The 24,864-nt window shown below is 41.4% G+C and overlaps 1 protein-coding gene and 1 long non-coding RNA gene across 12 annotated transcripts in view; one reads left to right on the top strand and one right to left on the bottom strand.

The window, feature by feature from the left end:
- Positions 1-24,864, bottom strand: part of ZBTB38 (zinc finger and BTB domain containing 38) — a 130,975-nt gene that overhangs the window by 46,855 nt on the left and 59,256 nt on the right. For 6 of the 11 annotated variants that reach the window (XM_061167720.1, XM_061167721.1, XM_061167726.1 and 3 more), the window contains one exon: positions 10,958-11,023. The exons of 2 other annotated variants lie outside the window; for them this stretch is intronic. The gene's annotated coding sequence lies outside the window, so the exon portion shown is untranslated. Of the gene's footprint in view, positions 1-10,001; positions 10,416-10,957; positions 11,024-11,355; positions 11,375-24,864 lie in introns of those variants that run through there. 3 more of the 11 variants (XM_061167728.1, XM_061167735.1, XM_061167725.1) reach the window with 3 other exon arrangements.
- Positions 11,030-23,327, top strand: LOC133073777 (uncharacterized). Its single transcript, XR_009697043.1, has 2 exons — positions 11,030-11,275; positions 14,604-23,327. It is a non-coding gene; the product is annotated as an uncharacterized LOC133073777 (long non-coding RNA).

Here is a 24,864-nt window from a genome sequence, read left to right as displayed (position 1 = left end):
CATGTAATTTAAAAATAAAGACAGGGTTTGGAAGGCCAATAGGTTGGGCAACGTGCACACACATGTACACTAGCAATTCCTAACTTCCTCAAAGCCAAGCGTCCTTTATTCTTTCTCTGTGGGTCACGTTCAAAAAGAGCTATTCCACTAAATTGCATTTATTAACTAATGGTTCATCTTCCCACTTAAAAAAAACAACAACTCTGGAATGTTTTTGTGTATGTCATTGCCCATCAGAACTTCAAAACCTGAGCGAACCCATTGTTAATCATGGACTCCAAACTGAAGAAATCTCTGGTCTGATTGCAACTTTATGGGTCTCCACTGATGCTTTTGGGAAAACTGGGCATGGGGATTAGGAACCTCAGGTTGGAAAGTGCCATGTACTTTCCAAAGTACAGCTCTCCATGCTGCCCTCCTGGGATTGGAAGGTGGGAGGGTGGCACAGCGAGGCAGTTTGGCCTTTGGATTCAGTTTGGCCTGCCTGGGTTTAAAGCCTAGCTTTGTCACTTACAAGGCTACTCGCTAACTTTAGGCAAGTTACTTAACCTCCCTGAGCCTCAGCTTGCTCATCTGTAAAATGGCACTGATTTTAATATTACACTTAACTCATAGGGCTTTTTGATAGTTAAATGGGATAATATGTGTGAAGCATCTGCATTATGGTTATTGGTGCTGGAAGTCAAGTATTCAAGGTTGTAAGTTTCTACCATCCAAGCAGTAAGAATCTTAGTTCCCATGTGGTAAGCAACTTCTATACCCTAGAAAATTTCTGTGGGTAAGCTGCCAGGGTCACATGCTGAGTGACATAAAGGGATTTAAATACAGGTCTGACTGTACCGTCCACTTTCTGTGCTGCTAACATGTTCCCCGTGGTACCTTGATCAGATGCTGTCAACAGCTTGTTAAGGGTGAAATCAGCTCTGGCTTTCCTAAGAGGCTTAGCAAGTGAATGGCTCCTTACATCCACTTGTGAATTCACAAACAGTGGCATTTCTTTCTCATTAGGGCCAAATGTTTCTCCAGAAGCGAGTAGATTTCCCCCAAATTGTTATTAATAACTAAAATATCACAGCAACAGTTTTAAACACTGCAGCCTAAAACTTACATAATCATCCTGTCCTTCAAAATTTTCCACCCTTCCTCATAACCAGTTACATATTCTCTCTCTTAATCATTCTTCTGAGTATGGGGAACTATCTGGAAATTTCCAAGAACGTCCCAACTTGTTATAATATTTATTCTTTTCTATAAAGATTTATTCCTTTCAAAGCAACTAAGCATGATATATTTTTATATCCTTATAATACTTTTCATTTCAGTGCATTTGCAAATAAAAAAATATCCTAAGACTTTTAATCTTAAAAGTCTTAAATTTCTACTCTTAGTAGTTCTTCAGTATCTCCCCAGCATGGCTCCTGATCCTTTTCTAGTGGCCTTTTGTAGGAAGCTTTCCTTGTTTTCTACCTCATTTTGTTTAATCCCTGCATGATTTCTATTTTGCTGTGACTGCCTGTTTGAGCTTTCTGATTTAAGATTGTTGGCCAATTTACTGCCCCCCCCTTCTTTCTCTTTTTTAAGGTTTCCATAGTCTCATCATATATAAAAAGTCTAAAGCATGTCTCATAAACCCACTTGCTTCCTTTGTTTTCCATCATGGGTTAGGAATCTGGAAGTCATTCCGCTTCCCATTCTTCCTCTAATCTGTTAATTTATTGTTTTATTTCTCTCTTCCCCTCATCCTGGGCACTCACCAGATTCTGTCACTTGGCTTCCTCTTCTATAGCTACTTATCTCTTTCCCTTCAAGCATTTTCAGAAAGTCCCTGTCCAAATCTTCTATAATCCCCGCCACATTTCTGAGAGGCCTCTTGTGATGTCATGTTGAGAAGTCTACCAAAATCCTTGCAGAGGTAGGGTGTAGACAGGGGTGGCAGCTCCCCACCCTGGGAGCCAGGCAGGAAGTGGTAGGAACTGGGGCCTAGAGGGTCATACATGTCCCACCTAAGTGGGGAATGGGGGTGTCACTCCCCAGTCCCAGACTCATTGTTGTCAGATGAGAATGCCAGCTCTGCAGAATTTTCCAATGGAGCCCAAATCAGGATTTTTATATAAAATATATAAAATGTTGACCACATTAAAAAAAGAAAATGAATTTGTATCTTATCAAGCCTTTAGCTGTAACTCTAATTTATAGAAAATCTCTGAGACAGAGGAACATGTAAAACAGCATGAAGGAATGCAATCTCAAATTTCTGACTGTGGGAAACTATGAGTCAGACAAATTTTATCTTCAACAAAATTTTTATGATGATAGCAAGGATGACAGGAAGAGAGGGAAGGAAACCTCTTGATTAAATAAAATTTAAGGAAATATTAATTGTACTGTATGAACCTTATTTGGAATTGTGCTTTGAACACTTTTTCTTTAATGACCTAACTGGACAGATTTGAATGCTGACTGTGATATTTGATATTAGTAAAGAATTATTGTTATTTGTTGATATGATAATGGTACTGTGGTTATTTTTCTTTTTTACTAGTTGACATTTTTCATGTTTTTTTTAGTATTCCACATTTTAAAAACTTTTCATTTAGAACTGTTTTAAAGTTATGGAAGACTTGCTAGAGTAGTACAAAAAACCCTATGTATACCACACCTATATCTACCTTTTTATCTATTTTTTTTCTTGAATCATTTGTAAGTTGCAAATATTATTCTCTTCTATACCTAAATACTTTAGCATTTATTTCCTTTAAAAAAGTGTTCTCTCTTAGTATCTTTATCTTTTAGAGACTCATACTAAAATATTTAGAGATAAAGCAATGTGATCTGGGATTTGCTTTAAAGTAATACAGATGAGGATTTCCATGAAACAAGATTGGCCAGTTATTGAGAATTGTTGAAACTGAGCCATGACTATACAAGATTTCATTGAAGTAGTTTTTCCATGTTGTACACGTGTTTAAGATTTTCATAATAAAGTTTTAAAAGATTATGTTAATGAAAGACTTTAAAGTGATATGCAATGCTTATGGTATAGTAAGTAAATAGAAAGATACAAAATTGTCTATAAAAATATTATCTCAACTATTAAAATAATCACTGGGCATACATAAAGGACTGAGAGAATACATGTCAAAATGGTAACATTCCAAATTATTTCAAGGTAAGTATATGTTACTTTTATAATTAGAAGAAAAAGAGTAATATTGTTAAACAGATAACAAAGTTGGCAATGGATTCAATTAAAACTATTGTTAGAAGTCAAACAAAGCACATATGTGGGTTGGACTGACCAGTGGGCCTCCAGTTTGCAGCTTTTGACTTAGAAAATTAGTCCACAAACTCTATCTTACAGGCCAATTTCACCTGCCAACTGTTTTTGTATAACCTACAAGCTAAGGATTGTTTCGACATCTTTAAATGATTGAGAAAAAAAAAGAAAAACAATATTTCATGACACTTAACTCTCTGAGTGACCTAAAGAAGTCCCAACTTCTCTGGGCCACAGTTCTCTCAATATGACAGAATAAAGTGAACATACCATTCCCACAGCAACTGAAGTCTGGGGTTCATGTTCCCATAAGAGCTGAGCAAGAAGTACAGGATGACGGCAGCTCTACGTGCTGACGAGCCAGCCATGGGCAGGGCTTCTGGAGACCATGGGACTCAAACAATCAGAATCCACTGCGGATGGCTTAATGGGCACTCAGAGCAGGGCGTGGATAGGCAGGTGAAAAGCAAGGAAAGACAGGCTTTGTGAGCTTCAGAAGCTGAGCTGCATGCCTGCTGAGGGCAACATGATTTGGGCAAAAGAGTTTCCAAAATTTTCCATGCATCTATGGCCATGGAATTCTCCAGGCAAGAATCCTGGAGTGGATAGCCTTTCCCTTCTCCAGGGGATCTTCCTGACCCCAAGGTTCAAAGTTGAGTCTCCCACATTTCAGGCAGATTCTTTACCATCTGAGCCACCAGGGAAGCCACCTAAAACACATATTTTGGGTCTATCTCCAGGCTGAGCTTTGTGGAAAATGAAAAGCAATTGGTCACAACACATGTAAAAATCTGCCCATTGAAAATTTAGTCCAGATCCAGCCAAGTGACAGCAGCAGGGCTAGGGGTGGTCCCACTATGAAAACAGGAGCCTTGGGACAGAGACTTCCTAGACCCTGGGATAAATCATCCTAGGGAGGCCAATCTGTAGGCTCTTCGCCATAGCCACGGTGGGACAGTGGAGTCCCAAGGCCAACATCGTGACTGAAGCCAGACAGAACATGGGAGCACCCAGCCCATACACAGCCTGCATCTCAGGGGCTCTCCCAGCCTCTTTTCATTCCTTGCCACCCCTCCTCTCTTTCTCCCCTGTTCCCAGCAACCCCAGCTTCAGGGTGCGGCATAGCAGCCTGCCTCCTGACTGCCCACTTTGTTCCCTCTTCCTGATTTCCTGCACCCCCTCCCCACCTCCCTGCTGCCCTCTCGGTCCGCAGTCGTCCCATCTCCCTACGTTGCTGGCCAGATGACCATCCCACTCGCTTTCACATCGTTTCCCCAATATCTTGCATTTTCTAATCTTTCAGTGTAACCCCTCTGTTTCCCTACTACAGGTCCCCTACTTCCCTTCCACAGCTCAAGAAACAAGAGAAAAGGGGGGAAAAAAATTACAAGGGCACTGCCCTTCTGGGATTTAACCACATTCTCAGCTGGTGGCTTTTGTTTTCTCGTCTCACTGGCTTGTAAGGCCCTCGGGGCAGGGACACCACGTCGCGCTCGGCACTGGGGAAGATGGGCAGGACTGTGAGGCCTTAATTAGAGCAAGGCCTCAGACAGGGTAGAAGATTTCAGCAGGCCAAAAAAAAAAAAAGGAATTTCAAAATATCTATTTGGCAGCAATGACCACAGGGTAAGGAAGAGGTTTATTTAATCACATAAAGAAAATCATGAAAGACTTCACAGCTTTTTATGAACACAGAAAAAAAAAATTTATACCGGCATTTAAAAAACAAAATTGAACCAGAAAACAAACTTCCTCCACAGGCCAAATATAGTGACTATAGACACAAACGCTAGTCTCAAACCCTGAACTGGAACAGCTGCAGAAGCAAGAAAACCATTAAAAGAAAAGATGCAAAATGAATCACAAGATCAAAAGAGCCATTTTCTGGTCAATGAGATGTTTGGGGCATGGCAGTATCATGCTGGGCTCACCTAACAAAGACAAGGGCTTTGGCAACTAGTCTTTGATTTACCTGCTTCCCACAGAAGCAGAACAGGGCCACAGGGAGACCCCCCACGACCTGTCAGGGAAGGTAGAAAAAGCAGAAGCATCTTGCCTGCATCACAAATTCAATTTTTTGCATTCAAAGGCTTCTCAACTTAACATCTGCTCATGAATGCGAAAGAGTGGCAGCCCTTATGGAGGTCACCTGGCAAGGCAGGCAGACCAGCTTGGAGCAGGGCAGTCAGACATACGGTGGCTTATTAGGAGCCAAGACATTTTGAGGTGACCGAGAATAAGACACAGAGTCCCGGGGAAGAACCATCCTTGCCATCGGTTGCAATGCCCCCAAACTGAAGGCTGACCTTCAGGAAACAGTGTAAAAAGACACTAAGAGAATAGCATGCCATTCATTTCTTTCTGAAACAGAGAGGACATACAATTGTACCTGTCCATACAATGCCCTAGCTTTGTACACGAACCTGGACATGAGCTTCATAAGGAGTTTTATGTCACATTTCCATTCTGCTTGGGTGGCAGTGGTCTCTGTCACACAGGAGATGCTCAACAAGTATTTGAAGAAGTGAACTGACTTGGTGAAGCCCCCTCCCACCCATTCCCACCCCCACTGACAAACAATCGTCTACTCCAAAGGGCTAGAACATTCTTCAATGCAGTGGAATGTTTCATGGCTGGTCAAATCCAAACAAAGTAGACTGAATCAGGCCACTTCTAACTTCTGATAAGCAAAGCCCAATAAATTGTGAATCAATTTTAGAAGGGCTTTTGAAACATTCAGAAGACTTTGAAGGGTCTTATTATTTCTAACTTGTAGAGCAAACCTATCCCTTTGTTCTTGGACCTTCTTTAGCAGATGAACCTAAAAGGCACAAAAGACTTCTGGTTCTGAAGAATTTCCTTAGCATTATTTATTCAAATAGAGAAAGATCAGTCCAAGCAGTGAAGTCTTTAGAAAGCCACCGACAAACAGGCAAAGAGTTCTGCAGAAGCGTTTGAGGCGTTAGAGGACAAAGGCAATTTACTGGCAAGATGGGACAGACCCTTCCACTTCTTGCCTTTGAAAAAAAAGTTAAAGGAAGTGGCTCTCTCAATGTTTTGCCATGAGTCAAAGTTCTGGAGTTCTTAAGAAAAACAAAGCAAGAGGCTTCCCAGAAATTTCCTCGCTCTAGGATTCCTTTCTTTTGTGGATTTCTTGGGTTAAACTGAACCTGGGCCTGAATTTCAACAACACCTAGGACTGCAATGTTCAGAGCTTCACTGCATCTTTGGAGCAGTTCTGGGGTGAGGCTGGGTCAAAGGCAATGCCTCTGATGGCACCAAGTTCTGGGAATTTGGGGGTCTGGGCCACTGTCTCACTGCAGGGGCAGCTTACCTAAGCCAGGCTCAACCCATGAAGTCTCAGACCTGACTCTGATACAATGGCAGTAACTCATTAGGAAGGAAAGTCTGCGGTCTGAGCATGAACACCTCTCTGCCTGGCAATGCTCTCCATCAGATCTTCACCTGCCTGGATCCATCTCACCATCTAGGTCTCCACCTTAAATACCACTCCTACAAGGCTTTGCCTGGCCAACCCTTCTCAAGTGGCTCTTCTCCTCCCAAAAAGACACCCTTGCTTTTTATAAATTTTATCTTCTCTTTCTTACTTGCACTTGTCTTCTATAACTATTTGTTTACATATTTATTTTTGTGCCCCTGGCCCCCCACCCCTTCACCACACTAGGGGTGGGTCTATGAGAGGCAGGCCCTGATCTCCCTTGTTCATTACTCCATTTCTAGCCTCTGGAATATGACTGGTATGTAGTAGGTACTCAGTATGTGTGTTGAATGTTTAATTACCAAAAAAGCTGTGAAGCATAGCATTTCCCATGTAAGGGAGCTGCTAGAATGAACTATATGGTACCAGGAACTCAAAGGCTTTGTGCATCAAAGAGAAAAGTGCTAGATCACTTTCTAGATTCATCTCCCCATATCAACCAGCCCTAAGATGTGGTTGGGTACCCAGGCCCTCTGGAGGGGAATCCATGGAAATCAACATCACTCTAGTAGCAAGAGATGCAATCTTGGTATTCTCACTGAGTTAAGGCTTGGGAAAAAAATCCTATTCTCTAAAATAATATTATCATTATTATTTAATAATAATAATATATTATTTGATAATAATAATTATCAAATCTTATTATTATTATAAGATTTGAGAATTGTAGACTCGAAATCATTCAGGTAGAAAACCACAGATTCATCCATTTTGTTTTGGTGGGAGCCAAGCAGTTGTTTGCACATCCTTTCTGTCGCACCTGTCTTGGCCTGCCCAGCGTAAACACCTTAGCCAAAAAGTGTAAATGGGTGAAGCACTGTCTTTTCAACAATGAGCAGGAATAAGTGCAATTCTCTACAGTTGGCAGGAAGTGTTTTTGGCTAATTTAGAAAATCCAATGATAATTGTAAATGGGTAAATTTAGAAAAGCTTTGTGTCTGGTAAACATTTCTGTGAAATATGAAGGCAAAGCATTAAGGCAAAACGCACAAAGTAATAAATAATAATTATTCTTCCATTCACTGGTCTATTTATTACAATGACAATGATACAATATACTTCCCATCAGTCTTATTTGGCTTTTCAAGCTCCTTAACTTGTGTTTCAAATTCTTTTAGGAGAGACCAAGAGCAAAAGAATGAAAAATGCCAGAAAAAAAATCATGAGGTATGAAAATCTACAAGATGACGCAATTGTGCTTGAGATAAAAACAAAAGGATCGACATTTTACAGAGAAGCAATACACTGTTGAATCTCTCTGGCATTCAATTGGAGGGTAAAACAATTCCATTGAATCCATCTAATCTTGTGATTAAGATTCAAATGGTTTCAAAATGATTAATTTGTACCAGCCTATCAAAATAGAAGACATTGAGTTGTAATCTTTCTGAACAGCAATAGTGTTTTAATTACAAATGCCAGGCTCATTATTTTCTCAAGAGCGAATGACAATTAGCCTGGTCCTACTGCAACTGTTAATGCTACTGATGCTAAAATAAATAGACAATATGGAATCAGGGCTCTGACATTTCCCTTCAGTTTACGATTTTCTGATTGATGCTATATGCAAAATGTACTTAGTCATTTCAAGTCACAGGCAAGCAGGAAAATGGCTCCCAAACAGCAAAAAAAAAAAAAAAGAGAGAGAAAAAGAGGTGAAAAAAAGGTGTTACAGGAAGGATATTTCATGGCAAGCCCACAGAACGAAATCACTGTGAGCTGAATCATGTTCTAATACAATTGAACCATAGAAAAGCTCCAAGCAAGATATTTAAGTTGGCCTCAAAACAACAACAACACAACAACAACAAATCTTTAGTCTATTAGAGGTTTGAATTTACAGACAGTGCTTTGGGATATTAGACAAACTGCTAGGATAAAGCTACTATTTACACAGATGGTTGTGCATCTCAATGTTCTACACGCTGGAGCAAACCTCAGGGAGGTTTTGGGTTTAGCAGCATCTTCCTCCTAACACACCTACAAAGACATTTCTCACAGAGACTCAGTATGCACTTATTGTGGGGGTGGGCTCGGGTTTGGGTCCGTCTCTACCGATAGCTCAGAGGTTACCGATGGAGGGATCAGGCAGAACAAGAGCATAAGCATTTTCTGATTCTGAGAATTTCTGAGTTACCTTTTGTTTCAGTGGCGCTGGTGAACTCGTGATAATGAAACTACACCTTTGCACACAAGCCTTGACCAGCATTCTGTGGCACATTACAAAGGAAAAACCTTAATTTTGAAAGTACTGAGCACAAAGGAGGAAAGAAAAAGCTCTTACTGTGCAAGCTTTCTATGTACAGAATTATGGCTTAATTTTTAAGGCTTGAAGACCGCATTTAAAAACGTCTAAAACCAGTTCAGACTCTCCAAGAGAGGAAAAGAACTGCAAAATTTTCATGAAACATTTGGTTTTTCTTAAGACAATCTTTTGCATATCTGTTACTGCATTTTTAAATAAGATGTGGTTACTAAGGAAACAAGTTCTGGCCCAGTGTTAATTTGAAACCAAAATATATTTGAGAAGTTAAACTCAAAGGAAAGAACCCATGAAATAATTTTGAAAAGTGCCAGAATTTGGTACTTACAGAACCACAGCTTGGTCTGCAGTGAACCATTCTAGGGGCTCTTTTATTCAGTGAAGCTCTCTTTCTTCTAACAGAGTCATCTATATTTAATAATTCCCCCTTTAAAAATTTTAATTCCTTGTCTCCCCAAATAACAGATATATAAATAATGAACTTATTCTTGTGTATCATTTAAAATTGACTTTAGAAGCATCTAGGTTTTATTTTCATCATTCATATAACACGTTTAAAGACCGCTTTTAAATTTTAAATATTTTAAATGTTTCTTATTAAGCTTGTTTGCGCTGTTCAAAATTATCTCCAGAAACCCATTTATTTTTAGTTTCAAGCTAACATGGAGCTGAATCCACAGACTTTTCAAAAAATTCTTTTGTTGTCTGATGGCGCCACACCTATCATATATATATGATTTTTTAAAAGGAATCATCTCACTTTTATAGCAGAATCATCTTAGAAGTTTATAAAAGTTATACATTTATATAGAATCTGAACAGGAAAGGCCATCCAAGTGAATACCCCCACCCCACAATTACAACTGTCTTATTTAATTTTTGTTTTAAAAGTCATATTTTAATCTAATGTTCTTGCTACATGGCTCAAAAAAAATCTATAAAACATGCAAATTTCAACCTACCTGTATTGTATCACTTAATGCAGTGCTAGCATGACAAGACACTCAGCCATTTTTATGTAAAGCGATGGAGACCAACTGATTTCACCGTCTTCTTGCTCTCAAGTTTTAGATGCAATTGTCACACACACACAAAACCATACGCAGAACAGCTTGAATGTACTGTGATCACGAGAACTGAATTTATCAACAGGAAAACAGGTTTGAAAAAACAAGTTTCTCATCCAAGGTTTCTCTGAGGCTGCAACCAAGAAGGTAGTGTGTTGAATTTTTTTCCCTTCCTCCTCTGAGAGTTCAAAGCCCGGAGCTGACCACTGCAAAGGCCACTGTCATATTTGCTGAAAATCAAACCACTGATACCAGCACTGAAAATATGAATTCAAGAACCAAGTTGCTTGCACATCATGGAGTGCATCAGAGTTAAAAATAGATTCCACCTTGCCTCCTACCTGCATAATAAACATGTAAGTTTCAAGTGTTTAATTTGATATTCACATTAATTAACAATACAACATACATTATTTAAAAGACAGCAAACGCAAGAAGAAAGGGGAGACACCATCTGGTAGCAGAGTTTAGTTGTTGTTTTTTTGTTTTTAGGGTTTTTTTTTTTTTTTTGGCTTTGTTTAAAAAAAAAAAAAAAAAAAGGTAAAAATCTATTTTGAATGTGATGAAAAGCAAACATCCAGAAGCAAATGAATCGGAACTGAAAGGTGATGCTGAAATAGCTAAGGCTGTAATGAGGCAAAAACAAGTCTTCGCTACCAGATGATATGGCATCCCGAGCATTTACATACTCACATCTGAAATACTAGGCAACGTGTAATGAATTCTCTACACAGCATGCACACAGCACAGGCACGGCTAATCCTGCCTGCCATCTTAGGCTCACAGAAGCCAGATACGCACTGCATGCAGCACACGAGCTCTGGGGAAGGAGGAGGCAGGGGACAGCTCACCTTAAATGCGGTGTCTGATTAATGTTGTAAGTGACATTGCATATCAGCCTCAGAGTCTTGGTTCAACTGAGTAGGAGGGAACAAAGAAAAATGTCATCAACTGGTGATGCAAGATGAGCCCAATCACTAAACACTGTTTAGCAAACTCCAAATTCTGCAACCAGGCAGTAGAAGGCATTTCATACAGTTCAGCAGAGCTGCTGCACAATGACTGGGTCCTTCTGCTTCTGAGAATCAAACGGTCCTTTTTTGCTAAGGAAGAAAATAAGCTGGAACGAACACTGTCATATCTTCTTCTTGAAGAAAGCTTTCAATACAGTATGTATCTGGCTCGGGATGCATTTTATAGACTGTTGATTTCATAGAATTGCTAGCAAAGAACAACAACAAAAACAAACCTTTTAAAGCTATTACAAAGTAAAGAGTCGTATTATAAAGGGTGTAGCATTTCTAGACTATTTTTCAGAATCCTAACTGGTGCCGGCAGGCTTGTAGAAGAATGCATGATCAGCTGTCTGTATCCGTGCTATAACCTCTAACCACAAGTCGTGTAAATGTATTCTGCTAAATGTATCTGCAGTACAGAACAGCAGATACCTCTTCATCAGAATGGTATGAAAATGTGAATGAATTTGCTTAAACTTAGAAGCAGAATAAAAGCAGTTACAGAAAGATAAATAAATGCTGAGTTCCTTTGGATGTCTAGCTGACCATCACGAACAATAAAAGCTGTCCTTAGGACACTGACCTAAATAACGTTAAGTCTTGCAACAGCATACTGTACTTGCTCAGAACCTGGGAAATGCAAAATGATTTTTCTCCTTTTTCCCCCCCTCCAAAAGCTAAATTGTTAAGTAACAAGTCATTCACAGGAATGCCAAGAGGCTTTGTGTGTATGTATCATGCAAACTGTATGGGAAGAAATGGTGTTGAGCTGACACGGGATGTTTCTTTGTTTTACTTTGAGGCTTATCTTAGCTAGCTCCCACGATGACATTGACATCATGGAGGTCAGAGCTGACACTGGGGTGCTATCCGTTTTATGAGTGAGATGTTTTCCGAAAATTAAATCTCATCTACTCAAACACCGAATTTCATGTCTTCTTCAATATCCCCTCCCTAACCCCGCTGCTCAAGATTGATGGGCTTTACTTTGGCTGTATGTAATAAATTGGAATCACCTTCCGTAGAGGCTCCGATACATAATCATAGGAATTAAATTTTTAAAGAAAAAACCTTCAAGAATCCTTAGGCATTCCCTTTCAGTCTTTCATATCAACACACACACACACAATTGAAGCTCAAATTGCAGTGAAATGTTTAACATGTGGAACAAAAAATGTGGAAAGAGCTGCTTATTCAGGATTTTGAAGAAATGCCTAATAAGCAAAGACTGTTTTGCTACAAAACCAGTGTCACCATGTTCCCAAAGAGAGGAAAACAGCATAGCCTGCTAGAAAAATTTCCTCCAGATCCTGCCGGCAGGTAAAAAATCAGAAAAGCATTTCATTTATCATGCTGTAAAAAACATGAAGTCTTTTATTTTTAAGGAAATAGACCAGATTCTTTTCTACTCTTTCTTCAGCTACAAAGAAACCATACCCACCCCCACCCTTAGATCCTGGATGTAAGCCAACATTTTCATAAAATGCTATGAGACTGATTTTGAGTATATAATACTATGTTTTTCTTCCTCATATTTCTCCAGAAGTCTTTAATTGCCTATTGCATCACTAAATATGCTAACGCTCATTAATTTCAACATGTACAAAAATGAATCCATCTTTTCTGGGGTTGCCTCTATTTTCTGTAAGGACTGACTGCAAATAATCAGATCAGCAAAACATTCCAGTTCCCCGTAATTTTTTTAAAGGAGAAAATGTATTTGAACATCTTAACCTAGGTACTAGGTTTCACAACCGGATCCTTTGTTTCTAACACTCATTCTGTCTCCTTCCACAGCACCCAAGCGATTTTTAGCTCAATGTATGGAAAGTGCCCAACCCACCTCTAACCTGTACTCTTTAAAGTCTCTGAGTTGGGCTGGCCAGATGGTCGGTCATACCTGAACCACACTGAGTCCTCTTCTCTTTGGAGCACATTTCTCTCCCACAACTATTCCAGAAATAAACGTGGCTTTAACGGAAACAGTAGCTTCTGGTCTAATACCAATGGTGGAGCCATCTTCCCCACCCCCACGGCATTGCTCTATGAGCTCTGGCTAGCACTGACAGCGACAGAAAATTAGAATGGAGTGTCCTTAGGCTAATTCCTTCTTTACTATGGCAGATGAGAATTAGAAAGACTATAGCGCTCAGTTACAAGCTACCAGTTTAATGTATGGTCATCTGTAAAGCAGAGTCCTGGGAGTGGGGTTGGAGGAGGTTGAAGCGAAGACCTAGGCATCTGATGCTCTTGGTGTCTGTCCAGATATTCCTCAGCAATAACTCAGACATTCACATTAAAATACTCACAAATTATCATGGAAGTTAAATACACACGATGTGGAATCTACTCTGGACACACAAAATGAAGTCGCTGCCTCCTCTGTCTGAGATAATAAATGACAGTGACAAGGACAATAATCCATATCAGGTCCCACAAGGTGAGTGCACAGTGTCATATCCACTTTGTAGGGGCAGGGTGATGAAGATGGGCAGGTCCCTGACTACTGCTCGGAAGCCAGGTGCCAGGGCAAGCGGTTTCCAAACCTCCCTGTGGGGTTCTCCGTCTGGTCTTCTGTCAAAACGAGTCTAAAAGCCATGTATTGGTTTATTTTGTGAAGTTCCAAAACTTTCAACGAACAAATGTAGCTCGTTTACCAAACTTGCTTGTGTTAAACAAATTTGAACTGTGGTTGAGAGCACCTAGATGGATGAGCTTGTATAGACAGACATTCTCGACTAGTAAATCCTGTTTTGCACTTAAAAAAAAAAAAAAAAAAAAAACAAGCTCATGCCCAAATTACTTAAGCTTTGTCATGATTACAAGTGGCAAGGGTATGCGCTCACTTATGATTTTTAAAAATTGCCTGCTTGTCAACCTCCTCGGGGCATAGGCACAAATGTTCATTTATCAGGCAAATGCCTTTTCCATGATGAAAATTTTAACCTGTTTTTGCCACTTTGATGAGTCAAGCACAAGGAACCCAAACTAATCTGGCAGGAGCAGGCTGGAGAAGGACAGAGCTAACAGTAAGGGGTGCCTCTTTTATTTTGATTAATGCTCTTACTTGCTTACAGTCTCCTTCTACAGTCTGAGTTCATTTTATTTTCAGTCCTGTGGGTTCAAGTCAAATTGCATGACTTATGCAAAGTACATAATTCAAGTATGAACAAAGTTTGACTCTCTGTTTAAAAAAAAACAAAACATAAACTCAGGGCACTGAGTCCCAGAGGAATCCTTGGTTTATAAACATTTGGATTGGTTTGCACATTTCTTTGCTCCATTCACTGCATTGAAAACTACAGCTGGTTTCCGTTTATACCTAATATAGATATTCAACATTTGTGGGTAAATTTGTTACCAGGTTCAGCTATTCTAATCTCAATTTTTAAAAATAAAATGTTTACCAGATGTAACATTTCTGCTTAAGTTCTTAGAATTTAAACATTTTTATGAGGTTGCTTTTTACTTTTGTTTGTAGGATGTTCACAGAAGCAACATGGTGACAATTTACCGGTGACTAAACATGCCTTTGGATGATATTTTAGCCTAAATTCTTAGGAAAGTCCAGTGCTACTTTAAACATCTACATTTTGCCTAAAGATGTAGGCGGGAACTTCTGCTTTCTACTTTGATCAGAGCTAAGTCTAAGTCTACAGTAGCTACCATTTATTGAAAACCTACAACGTACTCAATATTTTAGCTATCTCTGGTAGCTCAGCTGGTAAATAATCCACCTACAATGCAGGAGACCCTGGTTCTATTCCTGGGTCGGGAAGATCCCCTAGAGAAGGGATAGGCTACTCACTCCAGTATTCATGGGTTTCCCTGGTGGCTCAGATGGTAAAGAATCCGCCCATGCTGCGGGAGACCTGGGTTCGATCCCTGGCTTGGGAAGATCACCTGAGGAGGGCACGGCAACCCACTCCAATATTCTTGCCTGGAGAATCCCCATGGACAGAGGAGCCTGGTGGGCTACAGTCCATGGGGTGGCAAAGAGTCAGACATGACTGAGCAACTAAGCACATATTATTTAATTCTCAACCAATAATCCTGCCAGATGAGTATTAGTTATCATCACCTTTAGGTGAGGAACTAATTGAGATTACCAGTCACACACAGCAGAGTTAGGATTCAAACCAAGTCCAGTTGATTCCAAAGTCTGGGTCTTTCCACCAATCTAAAGAGGATAAAACCTGCTTCATCCACACTCTGCCCTGATGTAAGAATCTTGTTACTGCACAGACTTGGGGTAGAGAAGACTTCCGCTCCCTGGAGCCAGGATCATCCCTGTTTAGATGAAACAGTTTCAACTCTCCAAGCTCTGGGAACCGTGGGTACCAACTGCAGACAGTTTGGACCAGCAAGTGGAAAAGAATAAGAGAAGAGGAATTAACTAGACCATGTTGGAAAGTTAAGGGTAGAAACCAGGATAACAATTTTGGTCAGAGATTTGTCATCATTTGGAAATGTTTTATCAGGCGAAATCAGTGGAAAAGCTTATGTATCCATCTGAACAAACTACTTCACATAATGAAGTCCTGTCTTTCTGTGGTACAGATGAGGAAACCAAGGTTATGAGAGATATGGTCACTGGCCCAAGATCACACACTTAATAAGTGAGTTTACTCATTCCCTGTATTAAAATTTTTCTACAAGCCTGCATTTGTGGGTAAATCTGTTATCTGGTTGTTAGATGGTCCTAATCTAGATTATCAAAGAAAAATCAGTATAACAATCAAGATGGACCTGGTTTCTACTCACAAATAGTATTTCTGTCCTAAACAGATAACTTAAGTCTGTATGATGAGTTCCTTCCCCCAAAATATTTTATTTTTTAATTTTTAAAAGATTTTTTAATTTTGATGCAGACTATTTTTAAAGCCTTTATTGAATTTGTTACAATATTGCTCCCATTTTATGTTTTGGTTTTTCAACTGTGTGGCATGTGGGATCTTAACCCCTGGCCAGGGATTGAACTTGCACCCCCTGCATCAGAAGGTGAAGTCCCAATCACTGGACCACCAGGGAGGTTCCCCTAACACATTTTTAAAATGAACTTTTGAAAAGTCTAACTTTTGAATGGGAAATTTTCCTCAACCAAGTTTAGTGTTTCAAGTGCATCATTTTAACGATTAATTCTTTATGTGGACATCTGCTTTTGCCCCCATTTAACATCCCTTCCAGCTCTGAAGGTTTGGGATTCTAAAAAATCCAGCCTAGCTTGCTTCCTAGGTTGGTTAGGACAAGAGCTGCACTCTGAGCCTTCTGCTTTCAAGTTATGTGGCCAGTTGACTGTCTCGCTCACTGGCAGTAATTCTAGATGGCAACCAGAGAGCTTGCGAAGGGGGCTTTCTAATCAACTCTATGAGCTCTAGCCTGCTCAGGATAGAAATATAAGAGGAGGATTATCTCTCTTGACGCTCTGAAGGCAGTAGAACAAAGGGTTAGATAAATGGACGAGCATGAGGAGTTTGAGCTCCAAGAAGCCTGCTCCAGTTCTTTTGTTGCTATTGTTGAGTCACTCAGTCGTGTTTGACTCTTTGTGATGCCATGTCGGCAGCACACTAGGCTTCCCTGTCCTTAAGCATCTCCCGGAGTTTGCTCAAGACATGAGCTTTCTCACTTTCATCCATCAGCATCTGTATAAGATGTGAGCAAGGAGCACACATTTGATGGCAAGGACTGCGCAGCAAGCCCTGGGGACCAAACTGAGGTTACCCTCAAGGAAAGGGCTGCAGGGAGAGGGGAATGTGAACCATGGGGTTTTCGACTGAGACAAAGTGGTGACTGACTTTGTGTTTCCAGGGAGACTGTGGTAGACAACATCCCACTTCACCCTCATCCAGCCCAGACTCTCCTGTGGGAATACTGTCAGCATGGCTCACCATCATTTTCAATATCACGACCTCAGCTCTAGCAGGAGATTGCCCCTGCTTTCACTCTGCAGTGTATTGGAAACGTGGCACTAAAAAGGATTTTGCCTGCCCACCGAGGCCAAAAGCATTCCTGCATCCTTAGTCACACATTTGTTTGCAGTCATCACTGTTTGCCACTCCCCAGATGGAGAGCAAATGGAACAACAGGGTCTTCTAGATCCTGAAGTGACCAAAGACATTCAGCAAGAAGGCTGAATTTCTTCTTTCTAGAGAGACTGGCAACTAAGTTGAAGAGGGAAGGTGGGGATATACATGAAGATAGAGAAGGAAGAAATCTTACAGACGGGGAAAATCTATCCTTATATGAGAGGATAATCCTCTCCTAGTATCTATGTGTATCCTGGGCAACAAATATTCCACGACAACCTGGGAACAAAGTCATTTGCTTTTTTTTCTCTCAGATAAATGACTTTGTATTTCAGAAAGGTCATGACCATCAACCTCTTCTCACCACAGCAGCTTAACAAACCTCAGTGAATCTTTACTTCCTTTGCACTAAAGATAAAAGCACAGTACGTTTTTGTTGTATTGAACTATCTGCCTTTACTCATGTCTCTCTCCCACAGCAAATAGAGTATTGCCTAATGCGATGGAGGGACTTCTACGGGTAGGCTCTGAATTGACCAAATTAGGGGTCCTTTCTCTGCTCCTAACACTCCCAGTGGAATCCTCAGCTTTGTCTCCTGAAACCACTTCCTAAAATGAGAAAGCTTCTTCCATGAGTTAAGGAACGGATCTGGGGACTAAAAATACCTATGGAAGTCTTTCAAGTTCTTAATTACTTGTTTACCAAGGTTGGGGGTGAGTACAAGTTGTCTGGTGAGCAGACCACAGGCTATGTTTACATCTCTCCCTCCTAGAATAGGGAAAGGGGAGACAGAAACTAAGAGTGGCCTGATGATAACACCACGGCCTCCAAAATGTGCCTCAACATTTCCCCGCGCTGTCAGTGGCAGAGCCTGTTATACAGAATTACAGGATGGGCAAGGCACTTGGGAAGATGTTATCTAAACCCGTTCTTGAAGGGAGGAGAAAATCAGACTCGGGGAGTGTGATATCTGAAGACCTCAGCAACCAGGATAAAAGCCAGATTCCTAAATTACGAGTATTCTGCTCTTTGTAGTTCAACACACTGGCTCAACTAATAAAAAAAAAAAATCCACCTTTCACTTAAACAGATGGCTCAAAATAAGTGAGTTAACAAATAGATTGCAGTATAGACGGTTTGTAACTTCTTTCCCAGTTCCTCCCAGAAGAAAATGTTTAGCTATTTAACTTTTTTAAAGGTCAACAGAACATAATTTTAAGCAACAATAGTAAATTTTAGGCAAAAATATCACCTGGGACCCAGTATCATTTGAGAAGTATCAGAGAAGCAGACTTGATTGCTATATTAAGTCAATCAGATTAAGTTCAGCCAGCTGAAGTACTTTAGCCTATTTGGTTTGCAAAGAAAAAAAAAAAAAATCTCATGAGTTAGCATTAGCAGCTAAAAATAAGTTGCAGGTTTCATTTTCCGTTGTTCAGTACGGTTTTGAAACCAAAAGGTGCAAAACTAGAAGATTCACCAACGCCTACTGAAGATCAACAACTCAAATAGTCAGTCCCCTTTCGGGCACGGCGTCCTGATTACAACTCATAGCCAGGTCCGAGACACGTACACTTAGGCCCCTCTCCCCATGGTCTCTTGAGATGACTGCCCCTAATAAATAAGATGCGGCAGGAAATTAGGGGCTGAGGCCGGTCCTGGGGGGACAGTGGCTTGTGTGTGTTTCTTGTCATATCCGGATAGGATGCCACGTAGACAGCGGCCCCATAGGCACAGCTTTGATCTCAGATGGTGCTGGGGACCCCTCCACAAAACAAGTGAGTAAATAATGCTAGAATTTCGCTCAGATGAGGCCCTGAAGGGAACGAGCACAGCGGGGAGCCATTGACCTAAATGCCCCAGGGACTTGTGCAATTCCCTACTGCGAACTCCGGCAGCTCACGATAAATTTAATTTCAAAACTGTCTTCCCAGGGCCAAGTCTGGCAAAAAGGTGTTTGACAGAGGCGCAAATGCTTCAGAGGGAAGGCAGCCATCTCAGGCTGGGGCGTTCAGCTGTGGCACGAGGCCCGGAGAGAGCGGGGCTGGTGAGAGAAAGCCCTCCGCTGAATGAGACGGGTGGGAGGGGGGCGCAGAGAAGGGTTAATCTCCTTCCATTAGAGGAGGGGCCCTTTGGTGAAGGTGAAGAGAATAATCTATATGAAGAGCAGGGAAGACAAAGAGCCATTCCAGAGAAGAAATTACTGTGCTGGGGCTGGAAGAATGATTCGTCCTAGATTTTCACTGTGAGGCCGTTTTTTAGATCTGAGTCTTCATCTCGCTTTGAAGTTACAGCCTCTGGGTGGGGGAAGGGGGGATCTTCACATGCAAGACTTGAGCTTCGACTGCATCTGAGATGGGCCAACTCTGATTGACTCAGAGATGCAGAGGGTGAGGCCAAAGCCACTAGGACGGCGCCTTAGAAGCCGAACCATAAATTAGCAATAAACAATAGGAGTTGTTCACAAAAGAGAAGCCAGTGGCTGAATCCCCCTTTTTTGGGGGTGAGGAACAACCTCCCTCTTTAATTAAACAAACTTTTAAAAAGTTGTTTTTAATAGTTTGGGGGGAACTAGTTTACAATTCACAAGAAGTTGCAAAAACAGTAGAGTAGCTGTATGATGTCACCTATCTTCTCAGAATGATATTATCTTGTATCAACGCTACTGTAATGCATTCTCTAAACCAAGAAAGGAATACTAACACTGGTACAACACTGTTAACTCAGGTACAGACTACTACTTCAGATTTCAGCAGTTTTTACATGCACTTGTGTGTGTGTCTAGAGTTCCATGAAATTTTATCACATGTGAAGATTGGAGTAGCTGTCAACACAATCCTGATACAAAACTACACCATCACCACAAAGAAACCCCCTGCACTACCCCACCATAGTCACACCTTCCCCCAAGCCTAGCCCCTGGCACTGATCTGTTCTCAGCACTGTAATTCTGCCCCTTTGATAATGTTATTTAAATGGAATCTTGCAGTCTGTAACCCTTTAAGACTGTCTTTCTCGCACCCAGCAGAACTCCCTTATGAGCCATTCAAGTTGGATGGGAAGATGTGACTTTTTATTGCTGAATAGTATTCCATGATATGAATGTATCCGTTTGTTATCCATTCACCCACTAAAGGACACTTGGCGGGTATTCAGTTTTAAGCTAGAACAGATAAAACAGCTATGAATATTCATGTGACTGCTAAGTCGCTTCAGTGAAGTCCAATTCTTTGTGACCCTATGGTGCCTCTGTCAATTGAATTCTCCAGACAAGAATACTGGAGTGGGTTGCCATGCCCTCCTCCAGGGGACATTCCTGACCCAGGGATCGAACCCACGTCTCATGTCTCCTGCATTGGCAGGCAGGTTCTTGACCATTAGTGCCACCTGGAAGCCCCATTTTTGAAGTTACTTAGGTTCATTTGTGTAAACCTACTGACTCGATAGGCATGGGTTTGGGTAGACTCCGGGAGTTGGTGATGGACAGGGAGGCCTGGCGTGCTGTGATTCATGGGGTCGTAAAGAGTCGGACAAAACTGAGCAACTGAACTGAACTGAACTGAACTGAAGTTATCATTTCTCTTCTGTAAATATCCAAGAGTGTATGTGTATGCTAACCTTTATTAAAAACTATCAAACTCTTTCAGAGCAGTGCACCATTTATACTCCTACCAGCAACGTGTGAGTGATCCTCTACACCCTCGCCAGCATTTGGTAATATCAGTATTTTTTTTTTTATTTTAGCCATCCTGATAGACTCATCGGGGCTCATTTTGATGGTTCCCAGTCAAGATGGCAGTCACTTGTGGGGCCTTCAGAGCTTGACTGGTGTGGCTTCAGGTCTCTCTCACTGTTCTAGCTTTCCAAATACTGTCTACATAGTAATGTGTGCTGTTCGGCATTTTGATGATGGAAAACGAGGCTCTTGATACCTGAGGGTGAGGCCTCAGGTTTGTCCAGTTGCTCCTGACATCAGTAGTAGGACTTCACCATCTGGGAGTGTTGGGTTTCTTTAAGGCAGTATTTCTTGGCCCAGCAGGCAGACTTGATACCAGTGATGTTCACTCCCATGGAGTAATATGAAGGCCATGATATGACAGCCATGGGGCGGGGACAGACTTTGCCTGGGCTGGGGTCTTTAGCCAGAGAAGCTTTAGCCAGAGACTGTGTAAGTGCTTTGTATTCCTAGAGTTAGTACCTTATTAGCATGGGGTGGGGGGGGGGTGGTGGTGGGACACAGAGTCAGCATAGACAGGTAAAGACAGGACCACCAGTGGCATTTGTTGGATGTCAGAGGCCCCACTGAACACTTCTTGCCCTTGGACCTCCTACTCTGTTGACTGCTCTAGACTCTCCTGCAGCATGTGGACACCTTGTCTGGATGTCATGGACCTCTGATTTCCTCTAACTCCAGGGAGTTAGATTTGAGGCAATGCTATCACCACCACAGGGAGCTTCCCAACCTAGGGATCCAGGTCCTGCCAGCAAGTAGAATTCCATCTGAGTAGCAGACGGTGCCTCAGCCAAGGAAGGTGTTCAGATGACCAGGGAAATGGGCTTTGAAAAGGGCCAACCCCAGAGGGATGACTCAAACTGCCCCAGCCATGTCTGGAAAGTCAGCGTCCATCTGTTGTACCCCTGATTCAAGGGAGGTTGTGGGCCTTCCCAGAACCCATACTCATCAAGATCCTGCTTCCACACATTTGGCCAGGAGATCAAGAATCAGGAGGGCAGTGATCCTGCATGAGGACAGCCAAAAGATAATGGAGACCCTGCACAGAAGCAGGGAAGCTTGGTGATCCTAGGTGGATTCCCTCATGCTTCTGTATGGAGGACGGATGCTGTGAAGGTGCTCCTCTGGGTTCTGGCTCTTGTGCTTCATCTGGTGCATTCACAGGAGATGCATGTGAACTTGGGCATCTAGATGGAATCTAGATGGTGTCTTACAGAACCTAATCATGAACTGGGGACTGTTGGGGGCTGAGCAGTCTGTGGAGGCTGAACTTGAGGCTGAACCTGAAAGCCAAATGATGGCAGTCTGATGACTTTGAGAAGAGGTATGCAGATGGGATGGACAGCCACACTTCCTCTTCAAGGTGGTGAGAATTTTAGAATTTGGTTGTTGTTTGTTCACTATGTTCTCTGGTGTAACAGAACATTTTCCAGGTTTCCATTCTTGGGGACCTCTTCTCTGACTCACCGCTCCATTTGGTCATGTGCTCTTACTTACCTCCCATCAGAAGGCAGCCAAGCACATAGCACCTTTCAGATACAATGAGGTAGGTGGAGATGGGGGCAGTACTTTGCCTGACCATGAATTTGGGCAGTGAGACTCCATCCTTAAGGCTGAACCACGGCAGCGCCCCTCAGCTCTGGCTTTGTTTTTCCACTCATGCCTCCTGTGACGTAACATTTGCCCACAGTGTGAATCTTGCTCTGTCCCTGCTCTGTTCTCTTGGCTTCTGACTCTGGAACCCACCTCCTACTTGGCTCTTATGGCTTGGATCCACCTGGCTGCCCTACGTCTTCCTCGGACTAAGTGTTATCATCTCGGTGCTCAGGGCACAGGTTAGTCTCTTATGGTGTCCCTCACAGGGTCTGGGCTGCCCACACGTGTCCTGAGATATGCCCTGCCTATCAGAAGGCAGATAAACATTCTCTGGTAGAACCAGGGGCTCACTTTAGGAGTCAGTCTTCTCACAGTGCCTTGTCTCTACTACTGTAACAGAGAAGAACAAATCTGACCCCATATTGAAGCTATTCCTCCAGCGCTAACACTTGCACTCTGTTGCCTGTGCTTAGGCATGCTGGCTCAGCACTTTGTGAAAAAGAATGCTGCCAATAGGCCAAAATGTACACGATATCCCATTCTCAAGACTGTGACCTTTAAAAGTGTAACACTTCTGCATTCATATAGAGATAAAAAGTTGCATAATAGAGAATAATGTTTGTCTTGCTGGAGGTTTACAGGAACATTGTGACCAGATCTATGTGGAAGGCTGCAAGAACAAAGGATTCCAACATTGAGACGTTTGCAGCAACCAGTCAAATCTGTTCCTGTTTTAGTATAAAAGAAGCCTGAACTCTAACTTGGGTAAGACAGTTGCTGGCTTTCTGAATAAAGTTGGTATTCTTTGACCCAACAACTTATCTCTCTTATTATTGTCCTGTTGTGCAGTAAACAGTATAAGCTAGGACTTGGTAATGCTACCCAGGGGTTGGGTGGATCCAGGCCCTTCGTCACTCAAGTTCTAGTTGTTCCTCTGCCACTAGATCTCTGGGTAACAACCACAAGGGAGTAAATGAACTATTCTGTGGCTCCGTTATCTTATATTTACAGTAAAGTTTCCAAACTCCCTAGCTGATAAACTTTCAACTGGATCATATCATGATTAAGGAGAAATCTAAAATTCAGAAGCCAAAAAACACCTGTAAGTAAATTCTGGTTTGGATGTACTAGCTTACAGTTCCTTGACTTTTTTTCTGTCTAGCAAGTGTTGCTGAAAAATGAGTGTCTATTAAATTGAACACAGTATTATCAATAGTCCTCAGGCCTTAATGTGCATACGGACTGGGAAGGTATATTAAAATACATATTCCTAGGCCCCCTCTTCAGAGCTTTCCATGCCACCGGGGCCTGGGAACATGCATTTTAACATGAGAAACTGAAGGGGACTTAGATTTTGAAATAGACATTGGTAACTTTTCAGGGGTTGATTTATGCATTAGGAACTTTAAAAATAGGCCATTTGACCTACTGATTCAATTCTAGGAATTTTCCCCCAGATGTCCACCAAGATTTATTTATAAGAATCTTTTTTACGTTTATAATAGCAGAACACTAGAGGCAATAAAAATGTACATAAAAAAGAATGGATAAATTAAGACATATCCATGCAATGGAAACACAGCCATTAAAAACAAAAATTTCAAAAGATCATTTAGTGACTTGGAAAAATGTTTACAACATAATGTTAAGTGGGGTGAAATCATTCAGTGACTTGGAAAAATACATATATAAAATTTAAAAAGAGGCATATAAAATAGCATTTCAATAATGTTCAAAAGAAGAAAAGAATATATATGAAAAAACTGACAAGAAATACATCAACATGTTAATATTGAATTGTTGCTTGGTTGTTGGATTACTGGAGATTGTTGGTCTCTTCTTGATACTTTTCTCTATTTTCCAGATTTTGTATAGTGACTAGTTATGGCTCTTTTTATTTGAAAAACAGTGCTAATTTTTTTTTTAAAGTAAAGAAAAAGAATTTGATTCATGAGGAATGAAAAGAGAGGGAAGAGAGATGTCTTAGGAGCCTGGTCCAGCCATGGCCTTACTGCTGCAAGAGGACTTGGAAGACAGACTGAGTCTGGTGCTGGGGTGAATTTTAAGCTACATTCTCTTTTGCAAAATACCTTGGTATAGTCAATGCCCAGGAATTTGGGTCAACAAGAAAATCCTTTTCACTAGATACTACTTTGTTGCTACATTTGAAGATAACAGACTATAGGAACAGGGACGTGGAAGGGAATTCAGTTTGAACATCTTTACTACTCTTGAGTTGATCTCATGCTTGTTGCCTCTGTGTATAATCCCTGTGGCCTCACCCCAGAACACCACGCAGACTGACTGCACTCTGCTTAGGGGCTTCTGGACAGATGATTGGCTTCATTCCAGCTTGGGAGACTCCACCCAGGGACAGAGCTTCCAT

This window comes from Dama dama, chromosome 19 (genome assembly GCF_033118175.1).
Source record: "Dama dama isolate Ldn47 chromosome 19, ASM3311817v1, whole genome shotgun sequence".
NCBI classification, from domain to species: domain Eukaryota; kingdom Metazoa; phylum Chordata; class Mammalia; order Artiodactyla; family Cervidae; genus Dama; species Dama dama.
The sequence above is the reverse complement of the archived record's forward strand: the minus strand, read 5'-3'. Positions and strand labels throughout refer to the sequence as shown.